This window comes from Crocuta crocuta, unplaced genomic scaffold (genome assembly GCF_008692635.1).
Source record: "Crocuta crocuta isolate KB4526 unplaced genomic scaffold, BGI_CrCroc_1.0 scaffold216, whole genome shotgun sequence".
NCBI lineage: Eukaryota > Metazoa > Chordata > Mammalia > Carnivora > Hyaenidae > Crocuta > Crocuta crocuta.
In genome coordinates this window covers 8659566-8671647 of record NW_027531504.1, presented here as the reverse complement: position 1 = coordinate 8671647, position 12082 = coordinate 8659566, and the positions used below count along the sequence as shown (strand labels likewise).

Below are 12082 nucleotides of genomic sequence, written 5' to 3'. Positions count from 1 at the left end.
TTGGGAAATATCCATGGAAGTTTTATCTATTTCCTTCTCTCTTCCCCCTTTATTTACTTATAAATATTTATTTATTTATTCTGCTTTTTTATATCAGTATGGACTCATGGATTTTTATTTTATATTTTGGGTGATATTCCAACACTACTTTATTTATTGCTCAAATTATGACCAGCTTTGGTCATTGGAAGCTCTTTCAATTGATTCTTGGGTCCCTTTAAAATACTCCCATTGAGAAATCTCTATCACAATGACACTGGTATTCCTCCCAGAGCCAGAAAAACCATCATAAAATTTGTATGGAACCAGAAAAGACCCTGAATAGCCAAAGTAATCTTGAAAAGAGAAAACCAAAGCTGGAGGCATCACAATTCCGGACTTCAAGCTGTATTACAAAGCTTTAATCATCAAGATAGTATTGTACTGGCACAAAAACAGACATTCAGATCAACAAAACAGAATAGAGAACCTAGAAATAAGCCCACAAACGTATGACCAACTTATCTTTGACAAAGCAGGAAAGAATATCCAATGGAATAAAGATAGTCTCTTCACCAAATGGTGCTGGGTAAACTGGACAGGGACATGCAGAGAAATGAACCTGGACCACTTTTTTATACCACACAAAAAACTCAAAATGGATGAAAAACCTAAACATAAAATAGGAAGTCATCAAAATCCTAAAGGAGAAAGCAGGCAAAAACCTCTTTGACCTCGGCTGCAGCAACTTCTTACTCAACACATCTCCGGAGGCAAGGGAAACAAAAACAAAAATGAACTATTGGGACATCATCAAAATAAAAAGCTTCTGCACAATGAAGGAAACAATCAGCCAAACTAAAAGGCGACTGACAGAATGGGAAAAGATATTTACAAATGATATATCAGATAAAAGGTTAGTATCCAACATCTATAAAGAACTTATCGAACTCAACACCCCCAAAAAAATAATCCAGTGAAGAAGTGGAAGACATGAATAGACACTGCTCCAAATAAGACATCCAGATGGCAAACTGAGACATGAAAAAATGCTCAACATCACTCATCATCAGGGAAATACAAATCAAAACCACAATGAGATACCACTTCTCACGTGTCGAAATGGCTAACATTAACAACTCCGGCAACAACAGATGAGAATGTGGAGAAAGAAGAACCCTTTTGCACCGCTGGTGGAAATGTAAACTGGTGCATCCACTCTGGAAAACAATGTGGAGATTCCTCAAAAAATTAAAAATAGAGCTACCCTATGACCTAGCAGTTGCTCTACTCGGTGTTATCTAAGTGATGCAGATGTGATGTTTTGAAGGAGCACATGCACCCCAATGTTTATAGCAGTGCTATTGACAATAGTCAAAGTATGGAAAGAGCCCAAGTGTTCATCAATGGATGAATGGATAAAGAAGTGGTATGTGTATACAATGGAATATTACTTGGCAATCAAAAAGAATGAAATCTTGCCATTTGCAACTACGTGGATGGAACTAGAGGGTATTATGCTGAGTGAAACTAGTCAGAGAAAGACAAATATCATATGACTTCACTCATATAAGGAATTTAAGATTCAAAACAGAAGAACATAGGGAAGGGAAGCAAAAATAATATAAAAACAGGGAGGGGGACAAAACATAAGAGACTTTTAAATACAGAGAACAAATTGAGGGTTACTGGAGGGGTTGTGGGAGAGGGGATGGGCTACATGGGGAAGGAGCATTAAGGAATCTACTCCTGAAATCATTGTTGCACTATATGCTACTTAACTTGGATATAAATTAAAAATCAGTTAATTAATTAATTAAAAAAATAAAATAATCTCATTGATGTGAACTTGTTTTTGCTGTGAGAGTGTTTTTAGTTTTGTTTGCTTTTCTGTTTTCTTACTTCTTGGCACTACAAGATAATCATGTTTCAGCTTATATATTTCCTGTTTCAGTTCTAGAATTAGCCATTTCTCCCAGGAATCATGGTTACTTATGGGAGAATGGTATTAGAAGCCAAGATCTGGGACACTTGGGTGGCTCAGTCGTTAAGCATGACTTCAGCTCAGATCATGATCCCACAGTTGGTGAGTTCGAGTCCCACACTGGGTGAGTGCAAGCCCCACTTCAGGTAAAAACCCAAGTCCCAGGTGGCCCGACTTCCTCTCTCTCTCCCGAAAGGAAGGAAGGAAGGAAGGAAGGAAGGAAGGAAGGAAGGAAGGAAGGAAGGAAGGAAGAGAAAGAAAGAAAGAAAGAAAGAAAGAAAGAAAGAAAGAAAGAAAGAAAGAAAGAAAGAAAGAAACCAAGATCTGGGTGCTAGGTGTGTTCACTGCTACTGAGTGTCACTGCTTCTAGGCCCTCTCAACTGACAGAGTAAGAAAATGTATATATGTATATCAGCTTATGTATGTGCACATATCTATAAATACTTCTGTACATAACTTTGTCTACATTAAGCTTAACATTAGTCTCCAACTCTAGTCCATTACCACACCCTCTCTTTGGTCTTCTATAACCTCCCACTCAAAGAGGTGAGAAGCCTGGCTCCAACATGCCATGATTTATTTAATTGTTCCATTCCTTTGGACACATATAGTGTTATCAGAGATTCTAGCCATTATTTATCACCTACAGTATAGAGCTTAAGTGCAATTTCTTTTGCCTTTAGCCTCCTAGACTCAACTCATTTCCAGAGTTACTTAGGTTGGCATCTTTCCCTCCACAGGCTCCAGTGAGCTTGTTTCATTCATCTGTCATATAGCTGGGTTGTCTTCTTAGATTCTGTTTTCCACCCACTCTCCTAAATGATCTTTTAAAAATTTGCATACATTAGGGTTCACACTTTGTGCTATAAATTTCCATGGGTTCCAACGAATGCATCATGTCACGTATCTACTGTGCCATTATTATTTTTGTTTAACAAAGGTTTATATGTTTTTTTCCTATGTGATAGACACTAGCTCATTTAATCCTTTCAGCAACCTTATTAGACAGATACCATTAGCACATCATCCCTGGTATGGGCAAGGAAGACAGAGAAGTTCATTTCCTTAATCGCACAGCTAACACGGCTAGATCTGGATTGGGAAACTAAAACATCTATGCCCCTGACTCCTGCACTACCCTGCTTGGTGTCCTAAACATTTCTTCTACTTTGCTTTTATGGCTTTCTTCTATTCTTCCTCTTCATCCTAAAACAATTGTATTTACTTATTTATTTTAAAAGATTTATTTATTTATTTATTTAAATTTACATCCAAGTTAGTTAGCATATAGTACAACAATGATTTCAGGAGTAGATTTCCTTTATGCCCCTTGCTCATATAGCCCATCCCCCCTCCACCACCCCTGCAGCAACTCTATTTCTTCTCCATATTTTAGAATCTCTTATGATAAAACAGTTTCCTTTTAACCACGTACTGGATTTAACTCTTACCTGCTACACCTCTTTGCCAGCCCTTTCAAATTTTTTTTTCCATGTCCGTATGTTCATTTTACATATCAGATCTAATTATCCTTCCCATAAAACCCTTTTAAATAAGCACATTAAAATATAATTTATTCTACAAGTGGAACAGAGGCCAGAGGACAATATAAGGTAGAGGGAAAAGTATATTGTGAGGTTCTTTTTCAAGGTATCTCTGATATATAGCATCATATTAAACTCAGCAGTACAACATGGAGGTTTGATGTTTGTATACAGTGTGAAATGATCAGCACAGTAAGTCCAAATCACATCTCCTCAGGTGTTATTGATTTCAGAAATTTGAGGTGTGCAGAGAGAGAGGAGCATCATGTGGAAGTCATTGCACAAGAGCAGACACGTGTTCTGACAGCTACTGTGACAGTTACTCTAAGAGTTACTCGGAAAGTCACTCTGTCTGTTACCATGATCAGTTACTCTAACGGTGACTCTGAAAGTTATCCAGACAGTTAGGTGACTCTGACAGAGCTAACTTGCTGTCCGTGTGAGTTACAGCACCTGACCCCCCACCCCCCTTTTCAGCTTTGGAACCAAAGGTGCTTGAGTATTACACTTGAGATTTTAAAGGAAGGGCCAGCTGAAAAGTTAATATCACCTTCCAGTCACTTGTACATGGTCTGGCTTTCCCTGTCATTCTCCAAGAGCTACAAAAGCAGCCTTTCTATTGCTTTTAGAAATTCTAGGAGCTGCTGAAAGAAATGGATAATATTTTGGGAGAAGTGGATTCGAGTCACCTCTATGTGTCTTCTTTGGGAAATGACGATAGATATCTTGGAGATATTCATAAAACTTTTAAGGAGACATAAGACCTGGATCAAGATGCTTTCACTCTTCTCTTCTCAATGGATTTAGTAAAAGTCTAAGTGGAAAGAGTGGGCAAATTTATTCAAGCAAATTTCAATCACATGGGTGTTAAGAAAGAAGGTCATCCAATTAACTAATTACTGCCTATATATCCTCAGTGTAACAGTCAAAATCAGCTGTTATCAGAGATCACTGAGCTCAGAGAGAGTAGTCTGTTTGATATTACTAGGCTTTTAAAATCTCAAAGGACAATGTTTCTTGAAATTCTAAGACACTATTTTTCATTGTGCTACTAGCAGGACCAAAATTCAGGCCAATGGCAGTGGAAATCCCTGTATATTAAAGTTCTCCAGGGGCACCTGGCTGGCTCAGTTGGTAGAGCATGTGACTCTTGATCTCAGGGTTGTGAGTTCAAGCCCCACATTGGGTGTAGGATGTAGAGTTTACTCAAAATTCTCTTTCTTTTTTGTTCCTTGTAGTTTATTTTTTTAACTCTTATTTAATTTATTTTTTTAAATTTATATCCAAGTTAGTTAGCATATAGTGCAACAATGATTTCAGGAGTAGATTCTTTAATGCCCCTTCCCCATTTAGCCCCACCCCCCTCCCACGCCCCCTCCAGCAACCCTCTGTTCTTGATATTTAAGTCTCTTATGTTTTTATCCCCCTCCCTATTTTTATATTATTTTTGCTTCACTACCCTTATGTTTATCTGTTTTATATCTTAAAATCCTCATATGAGTGAAATCATATGAGATTTGTCTTTCTCTGACTGAAAAAAATTTTTTAATATTAAAACAATAAAAAGTTTCCAGTGGACAGCAAGGGGAAGGTAATTAATGTCTACTGNATAGTTTCCTGTCTCACGTTCAGGTCCTTGATCCATTTTGAGTTTATTTTTGTGTATGTATGCTTTTTTAAACCTCACAACAACCCCATTTGGCTCTTAGAGATCAAGAAAGGAATTTAATGTTGTTTTTAATGCAAAGGAAGCTCTTGAATGTGAAAAACCAGAGACTGTAGAAGATGTTCAGACTCTTTCTTACACAAGCAAGTTGTGGAGGTAGGACCAGAACTCAAGTCTTCCGTCTCTAAGGCTCATGTTCCTTTGTTCCACAGCATCTGTCATTAGCTTGCGAGAGCCCGAGCTGGAGGATAGGCCGGTGGAGATGGGTGTGAGCATCCAGAAGACAGGCAGGCAGAGGAAGGGCTGGGGAAAGAGGAGAGAGGGTATGAGTGAAGTGAAAGCAGGGAACACTTGAAGAAAATCCCCTCCTGGATGGGTTGGCTTCAAGTCAGGTGTGATCCCTTCTCTTCACCTACTAGATCGAGGTCATGGGCAGTTCCCAGCAGCCCAGATGGAGACACCTCCCTTCCACTGGTGACACCATGCTCACCAGAGAGCTGAAGCATCGCAGGCCTTCTTCAGCATCACAGTATTTCCTGTCATGAGCCTAATTTTCCTCAGGCCCTTGCTCCTGAGAGGTCTTGGGTTCTCAGCCAAAAGGACCTGGGATCTTCAGTCGGTAATTCTCCGATTTATTGCCCCTGTTCCACATTCCTGACCTATGAATATTTGCAGACAGAAGGACCAGCTTTCCAAAGCCCAGCATAAGCAGCTTTAATTTTGTCATTGTCCTATAATTTCATGGAAATGGCTGCTATGAAGCCAACAAATGACTAATAAAATCCCTCTGCCCACTCATTTTTAATGTCATTCTGGAGCTCCAGGACAGGGACCATCTGCTCACAGCGCTTACTTTAACATAAAAGAGGGCCTGAGTTGAGGATCCTATTTCTGAGACAAGGCTGGAGCAAGTCCCCTGTCGGTGAACCCAAAGCTCGGCAAAACAAATCCAGAGTTTTGTTCAGGCAGTGATGACATCCGGCTGGGTGCTGCATGCTCAGCTCTGCCTGGAGGCAAGTTATAGTTACACACACAGGCTATACAGAGGTCAATCAGTACTACTACTCATAACCATCCCATCTACTGAGCACGACCCACGTGTCAGCAGCATTGTACTAAGCACCTGGATAATTTGGTAAAAGGTAAGTATTACTCTTATACTCACTTTATATGTGAAATAAATAGGGACTTACAGAAGTAAAGTCAACCTGCTCCAAGTCACACAGCTAGTAAATAACGGAGCCAGGCCTGAAACCAAAATCCATCAGTTTCAACATATGTGTCCTGAGCAATTGAGTTATTTCTAGTAAGGACTTTTGGAAGAAAAGCCATCCTAAGCCATGACTAATCCTCCAACTAGGTAAATTGCAGAACCAGGAAGCCATGTGGAAATTTTGTTTTTATTTTAGAAGCTTTATTTCAGAATAAACTTAGATTTATAGAGAAGTTGCAAAGATAGTACGAAGTTCCCATCGACCCTTCATCCCGCTTCTTCTAATGTTAATGTCTTACATAACCATGCTACATTTGTCATAACTCAGAAACTATCTTTGGCACAGTACTGTTTACTAAACTACAGACTTTATTCAGATGGTGGTACAATTTTTCCTTGCAAGCTTTTCTTGTTTCTTCCAATTTGATCATTCTTTTTAGGACTTTCTTTCTTTCTTTCTTTCTTTCTTTCTTTCTTCTTAAGTGGGTGATTTAAAGAAATTATTAAGTTTTAAAGCCATTTTAGGTTCATAGCAAGATTGAGAAGAAAGTACAGAGATTTCCCATACACTCTCTGCCTCCACTCATGGACAGTCTCCCTCTATGACCAACATCCCCCCAAGAGTAGTTCCTTTGTTACATTGATGAATCTACATTGACACATCATTGTCACCCAAAGTCCACAATTTACATCAGGGTTCACTCTTAATTATGTACATTCTGTGGGTTTAGACAAATATGTAATGACATGTATCCAACATTATAGTATCATATGGAATAGTGTCACTGTCCTAAAATTCCTCTGCACTCCACNTTTTTTTTTTTTTTTTAATGCCCATAGTTTTGTGTTTTCCAGAATGTCATACAGTCAGGATCACACACTATATAGCTTTTCAGATTGGCTTCTTTTGCTTTTAAGAAAAGTAAATATGCATGTAAGTTTCCTCTATGTCTTTGATGGCTTATTTTTTTGTAGCTCTGAATAATATTTCATCGTCTGGATGTACAGCAGTTTCTTTACTCATTCCCCTACTGAGGGACATCTTGGTTGCTTCCAAGCTTTGGTAATTATGATGAAAGCTGCTGTCAACATCCATGTGCAGGTTTTTGTGTGAATGTTAAGTTTTCAACACCTTTGGGCAAACACCATGGAGCATAATTGCGGATACGGTAAGAGTATGTTTACTTTTGTAAGGAACTGCCAAACTGTCTTCCAAAATATCTGGGCCATTTTACATTCCTATCAACAATGGATGGGCGTTTCTGTTGTCAGTATTTGGTGCTGTCAGTATTCTGGGTTTTGCCTATTCTAATAAGTGTGTAACGGTGGATCTGTTGTTTCATGCCACAGAGTGTTGAGTATGGTTTTCCACTGTAAGTTGTATACTTAACCAGCTCTGCCCTTGCCTGACATTATCAGCTCCAAATATTGCTGGGTTTGGGTGAGTATGCACTTCCTGGCTGATCACAAACAGATAAGACCTAGATACTCTCCCTTCTGCTAAGGTTCTGCATCTTCAACCGCACCTGTATGTGCATCTGTATGTGCATCTCAACTGGGTGACTTGACTCAGTCTTACTGGCTCTGTGCGTGCATGTTTCTTACCAAGATCTGGCAACTTGACTCAGAACTTGCAAGTTCTTGACCTCAATTTCCATGTGCCACGTCAATTTTCCTTTCGGATACATCTTATGATCGGAATTCAATTTCAATTGTCTCTTAACTTGACATTGAGGTTTTGTGTTCTTGTCATTGGACTGTACCCTGACTCTGCTATGTCAGTAACCACAGTCCTTAAGGAAGGACCCAAGTTCTCTGCACTGACAATTAATTTGTCCCACTTTATGGAGGTATTGTGAACCGAAAGAAATTGGTTCAGAATTACATAGCACGTGACTGGAAAGTTAAAAAACATAGGGAAGGAGAGGGAACTTCCTAAGTGTTCTTAGTTGTTAGGACAAGTGGAGCTTAAGAGAAAAATTAAACAGAGATCAAACATCATGGGAAGGTATATTCGAGAAAAGAACTTAAAAGTATTTTCCCTGCCAAATGGCAGACACATTTTAATCCAGTTTTGGAAAGGAATGCTGTTGTAAGTCACAGTATTTAAACTTGGGTTTTAACCAGGCAAAACAAGTATCAAAATCAGACTTAACGTGTCTAAAACACATGCATCATTTTTTTTTCTTCTAAGGCAATCTCTGCTCTTGTCTTTCCTGGTTTTAGTCCTGGGTTTGCATGTTCCTGGACACCAGGCTAGAGGGGTCAGTGTCATCTTTTATTCTGCTCACCCTGACATGCAACCCATGGCCAGTTCTAACCAATTGTGCCTCAGTCATTCTCGTGTTTGCCCCCATCCTGCCATTTTTACTGTCCCTATTCCCTTGCTTAGGTTATTTTTACAAACCTCTTGATCTGTGTGCCTTAGTACATGTGTGGGCAGACTAATCTCTAATGTATAGTCACTGCGGGTCATCACTATGCTCAGAGATTTCAATGACATTCCCATTCCTGCTGGCTTTATTTTTTTTAATGTTTATTTTATTTTTGAGGGAGGGAGAAAGAGAGAGAGACAGAGTGACAGTGGGGACGGGGCAAGAGAAAGAGAGACACAAAATGGGAAGCAGGCTCCAGGCTCTAAGCTGTCGGCACAGAGCCTGACATGGTGCTTGAACTCACAGACCGTGAGATCAAGACCTGAGCAGAAATTCTTCACTCAACCGACTGAGCCATCCAGGCGCCCCCCTGCGGGCTTTAGAATAGATTCCTTATTCTAGCATTTCAGTCTCTCCTTCTTGCCCCACTTTTCCAAATGTCTGTTATTACTCCTTTGCTTTGTACATCATAAACCAGCCCTACTGGCTTATGTTTTCCCCTAAATATATACTGCCACGGGCCTTTTGCACATGCTACTTCTTGTGCTTGGAATGCCTTCTCTATTCTTATTTTTTTTTTTCATTTTTAAAAAAAAAACATTTTATTTTTGAGAGAGAGAGCAGCGGAGGGGCAGAGAGAGAGAGAGGGAGACAGAGAATCTGAAGCAGGCTCTGCACTGTTAGAACAAATCCTGATGTGGGGCTCAAACCTACAGACCGTGAGATCATGACCTGAGCTAAAGTCAGATGCTCAACCAACTGAGCCACCCAGGCACCCCTCCATTCTTAATATCATTGTTAATATCAACTTCTTGGCATACACTGCATTAGGAGCTGGCAAGTTACAGCCTGAGGGCCAAATCTGGCCCACCAGCCTGTTTTTGTAGATAAATTCTTATTGGAACACAGTCACACCCATTCATTTCAGTTTATTTTCCATGACTATTTTTGCACTGAAACACCAGTGGTGAGTAATTACAACAAAACCCTATGGCCTGAAGAATCTAAACTATTAAATTTCTGGTCCTTTACAGAAAATGCCTGCTGAGTCCTGTAAGGCATTTTAGTCATTACTAATTCCCCTGGCAGAATATCCAATTCGATGCGTTTTAGCAAAAACTCGTTGAGCCCCTACCGTAAATATACAGAAACAGAACAGATATGGACCATCCGGCAAGGAGCTTACTGCCTAAGAGTTATGACAAAACTGGAAATGAATTATTTCTCTGCAACATGATATGTAAAATATAGCACAAATAGCAGATACATGGAAGCATCAAATAGGGAGTTATTAATCTTTTGGGCGGGGAGGAAAGTGGAGGGAATAGGATCTTAATGGCAGAGGGGTTTGTAATGATGTATAGGAGTTTATCACGGAGACATGGGTCAAAGTCAATCCAGATAGAGGAACGACATATACGAAGCTGGAGGAACATAGCAACATGGTCTGTTCGGGGAAACTCAGGCAGGCCCTTATGAAAGCAAAATGAAAAGAGAACGGACTTTGGAGTCAGATTAACCTGGGCTCAATTCCTGACTCTAATTCTCCTTAGTTGTGTGACCTTGAGCAATCCTGAGTTTCTTAGTCCATTCTCTGATCCTAGCAGTATTCACGTGGACTAACTAATGTGGCATCCGTGAGCATTGCTGGCACGATGTATGACACAGAGTGTGCCAACAAATATGTAGGTCTTATTACAAAAAATAAAGAAGTTGAAATCAGTTAGCATTTGAAAGGAGGAGAATAGAAAGCCTTTCATCAGCTCAAATTACATGATATCAGTCTCTAGTCTTCCAATAGCCATTTTCTTCCCCATGTTATATATATATACATATATATATATATGACGGGTGTGTTTATCTAATCCTTTTTCCAAATTGTGAACTCCTTGAGGGCAGGGATCTTTCTTTATTCACTTTTGTGTTCCCCCAAATGCCTACATCTGTGTCATATCTAGAATAGGACTCTGATGAATACTTGTTGAATTTCTAAATCTTAGGCTGTGAAGGTATTTTCACAATCAGTCCGTAGGGGACACCTGGGTGGCTCAGTTGGTTAAGCGTCCGACTTTGGCTCGAGTCATGATGATCTCATGGTCCATGTGTTGGAGCCCCGAGTTGGGCTCTGTGCTGTGACCATGGAGCCTGCTTCAAATCCTCTGTTCCCCTCTCTCTCTGTCCCTCCCCTGCTCATTCTCTCTCTCTCTCAAAAATAAACACTTAAAAAAACCCCACAATAATCAACCCATTATTTTATGTGAAACTGAGCCCAGTGGGTTGTAAGATGTGTGACTTGCCGAAGCTTGCTCAGTCTATGGGGAGGATCACAAGCCTAACTTGTACCTTGTACCTTCCAAGAAGGCAGAATTTGCTTCTGCTCTTCCTTCTCCCCTTCCTCCACATTCTCATTCTGGTGTACTTTTTCATTTTAGAAACGTGCCTCACCCCACCCTCCAGATATCCCTTTCTCTTGCAGATATGGCCTCTATTTGTCATTACATTCATGCCAAAATGCCCCGGATTTGTATCATACTTTTTCTATGTAGGCCTGTGGAAAGGAAAATAGAATAATCAGGAGTGGATTGCTGGAGGAGTTTTAGGCATCTGAAAATAATTAGTGTATCTTCAAATCCTTTCACAAAAGCAAACCCTAGTCTGCCCTATGTAAGGCAGTCCTATGAATACTGGAAATAACAGGATCCTTAGTTATAGCAATATTAATAGCCTGACAGCCTACCACGTGGTAGATACATCACATGAGTGGTGTCCATCTTACTATTCCACTCATGCATCTTACTATTCCACTTTCACAGATGGGAAAGCTGAGGCTCAGAAAGGTTAGGCAGCTTTTACAAGGCCACACAGCTAAGGAGAAGAACCCAGATGTGCCTACTTTGTGAGAGTTCCTGCAAACGCCCTTTGACTTCCCTGTGACTGTGAAGGAAGTTGGATAATCTTTCAGGCTTCGGCCTGAAAACCTCAGAACTTCAGCATTAAAGTTTCCTGCTGTGCATTTCTCCTTTCCAGCATTTTCCAAGAAGACACCCCTTGGAATACTTGCCCGAGAGCAAAACTAACGATTTAATATGTAGAGTTCAGTGCAAAATAAAAATGCAAAGCTCCCTGCTGCAAAAGCAGAAGTGGGGGGGAGGGGGGAAATGGCACCAAAGGTATTAAAAGATAAACTTTTTCCTCTGTTGTGTGGTTTCCCTCTTGACCTATCATAGTGTGTTTTGTTTTATTATCAAATGTCATTCTAAAGAGACAAAAATTAAAATTTTCAATTGTTAGCATACATTTTTCTGTTCAGTTTTACACTGT

The 12082-nt window shown here is 39.9% G+C and overlaps 1 non-coding gene across 1 annotated transcript; it reads left to right on the top strand.

Annotated features, from left to right (window-relative positions):
- The first annotated feature begins 4623 nt into the window (after positions 1–4623).
- Positions 4624–4696, top strand: TRNAK-CUU (transfer RNA lysine (anticodon CUU)). The gene has a single exon. It is a non-coding gene; the product is annotated as a tRNA-Lys (tRNA).
- The last annotated feature ends 7386 nt before the right edge of the window (positions 4697–12082 follow it).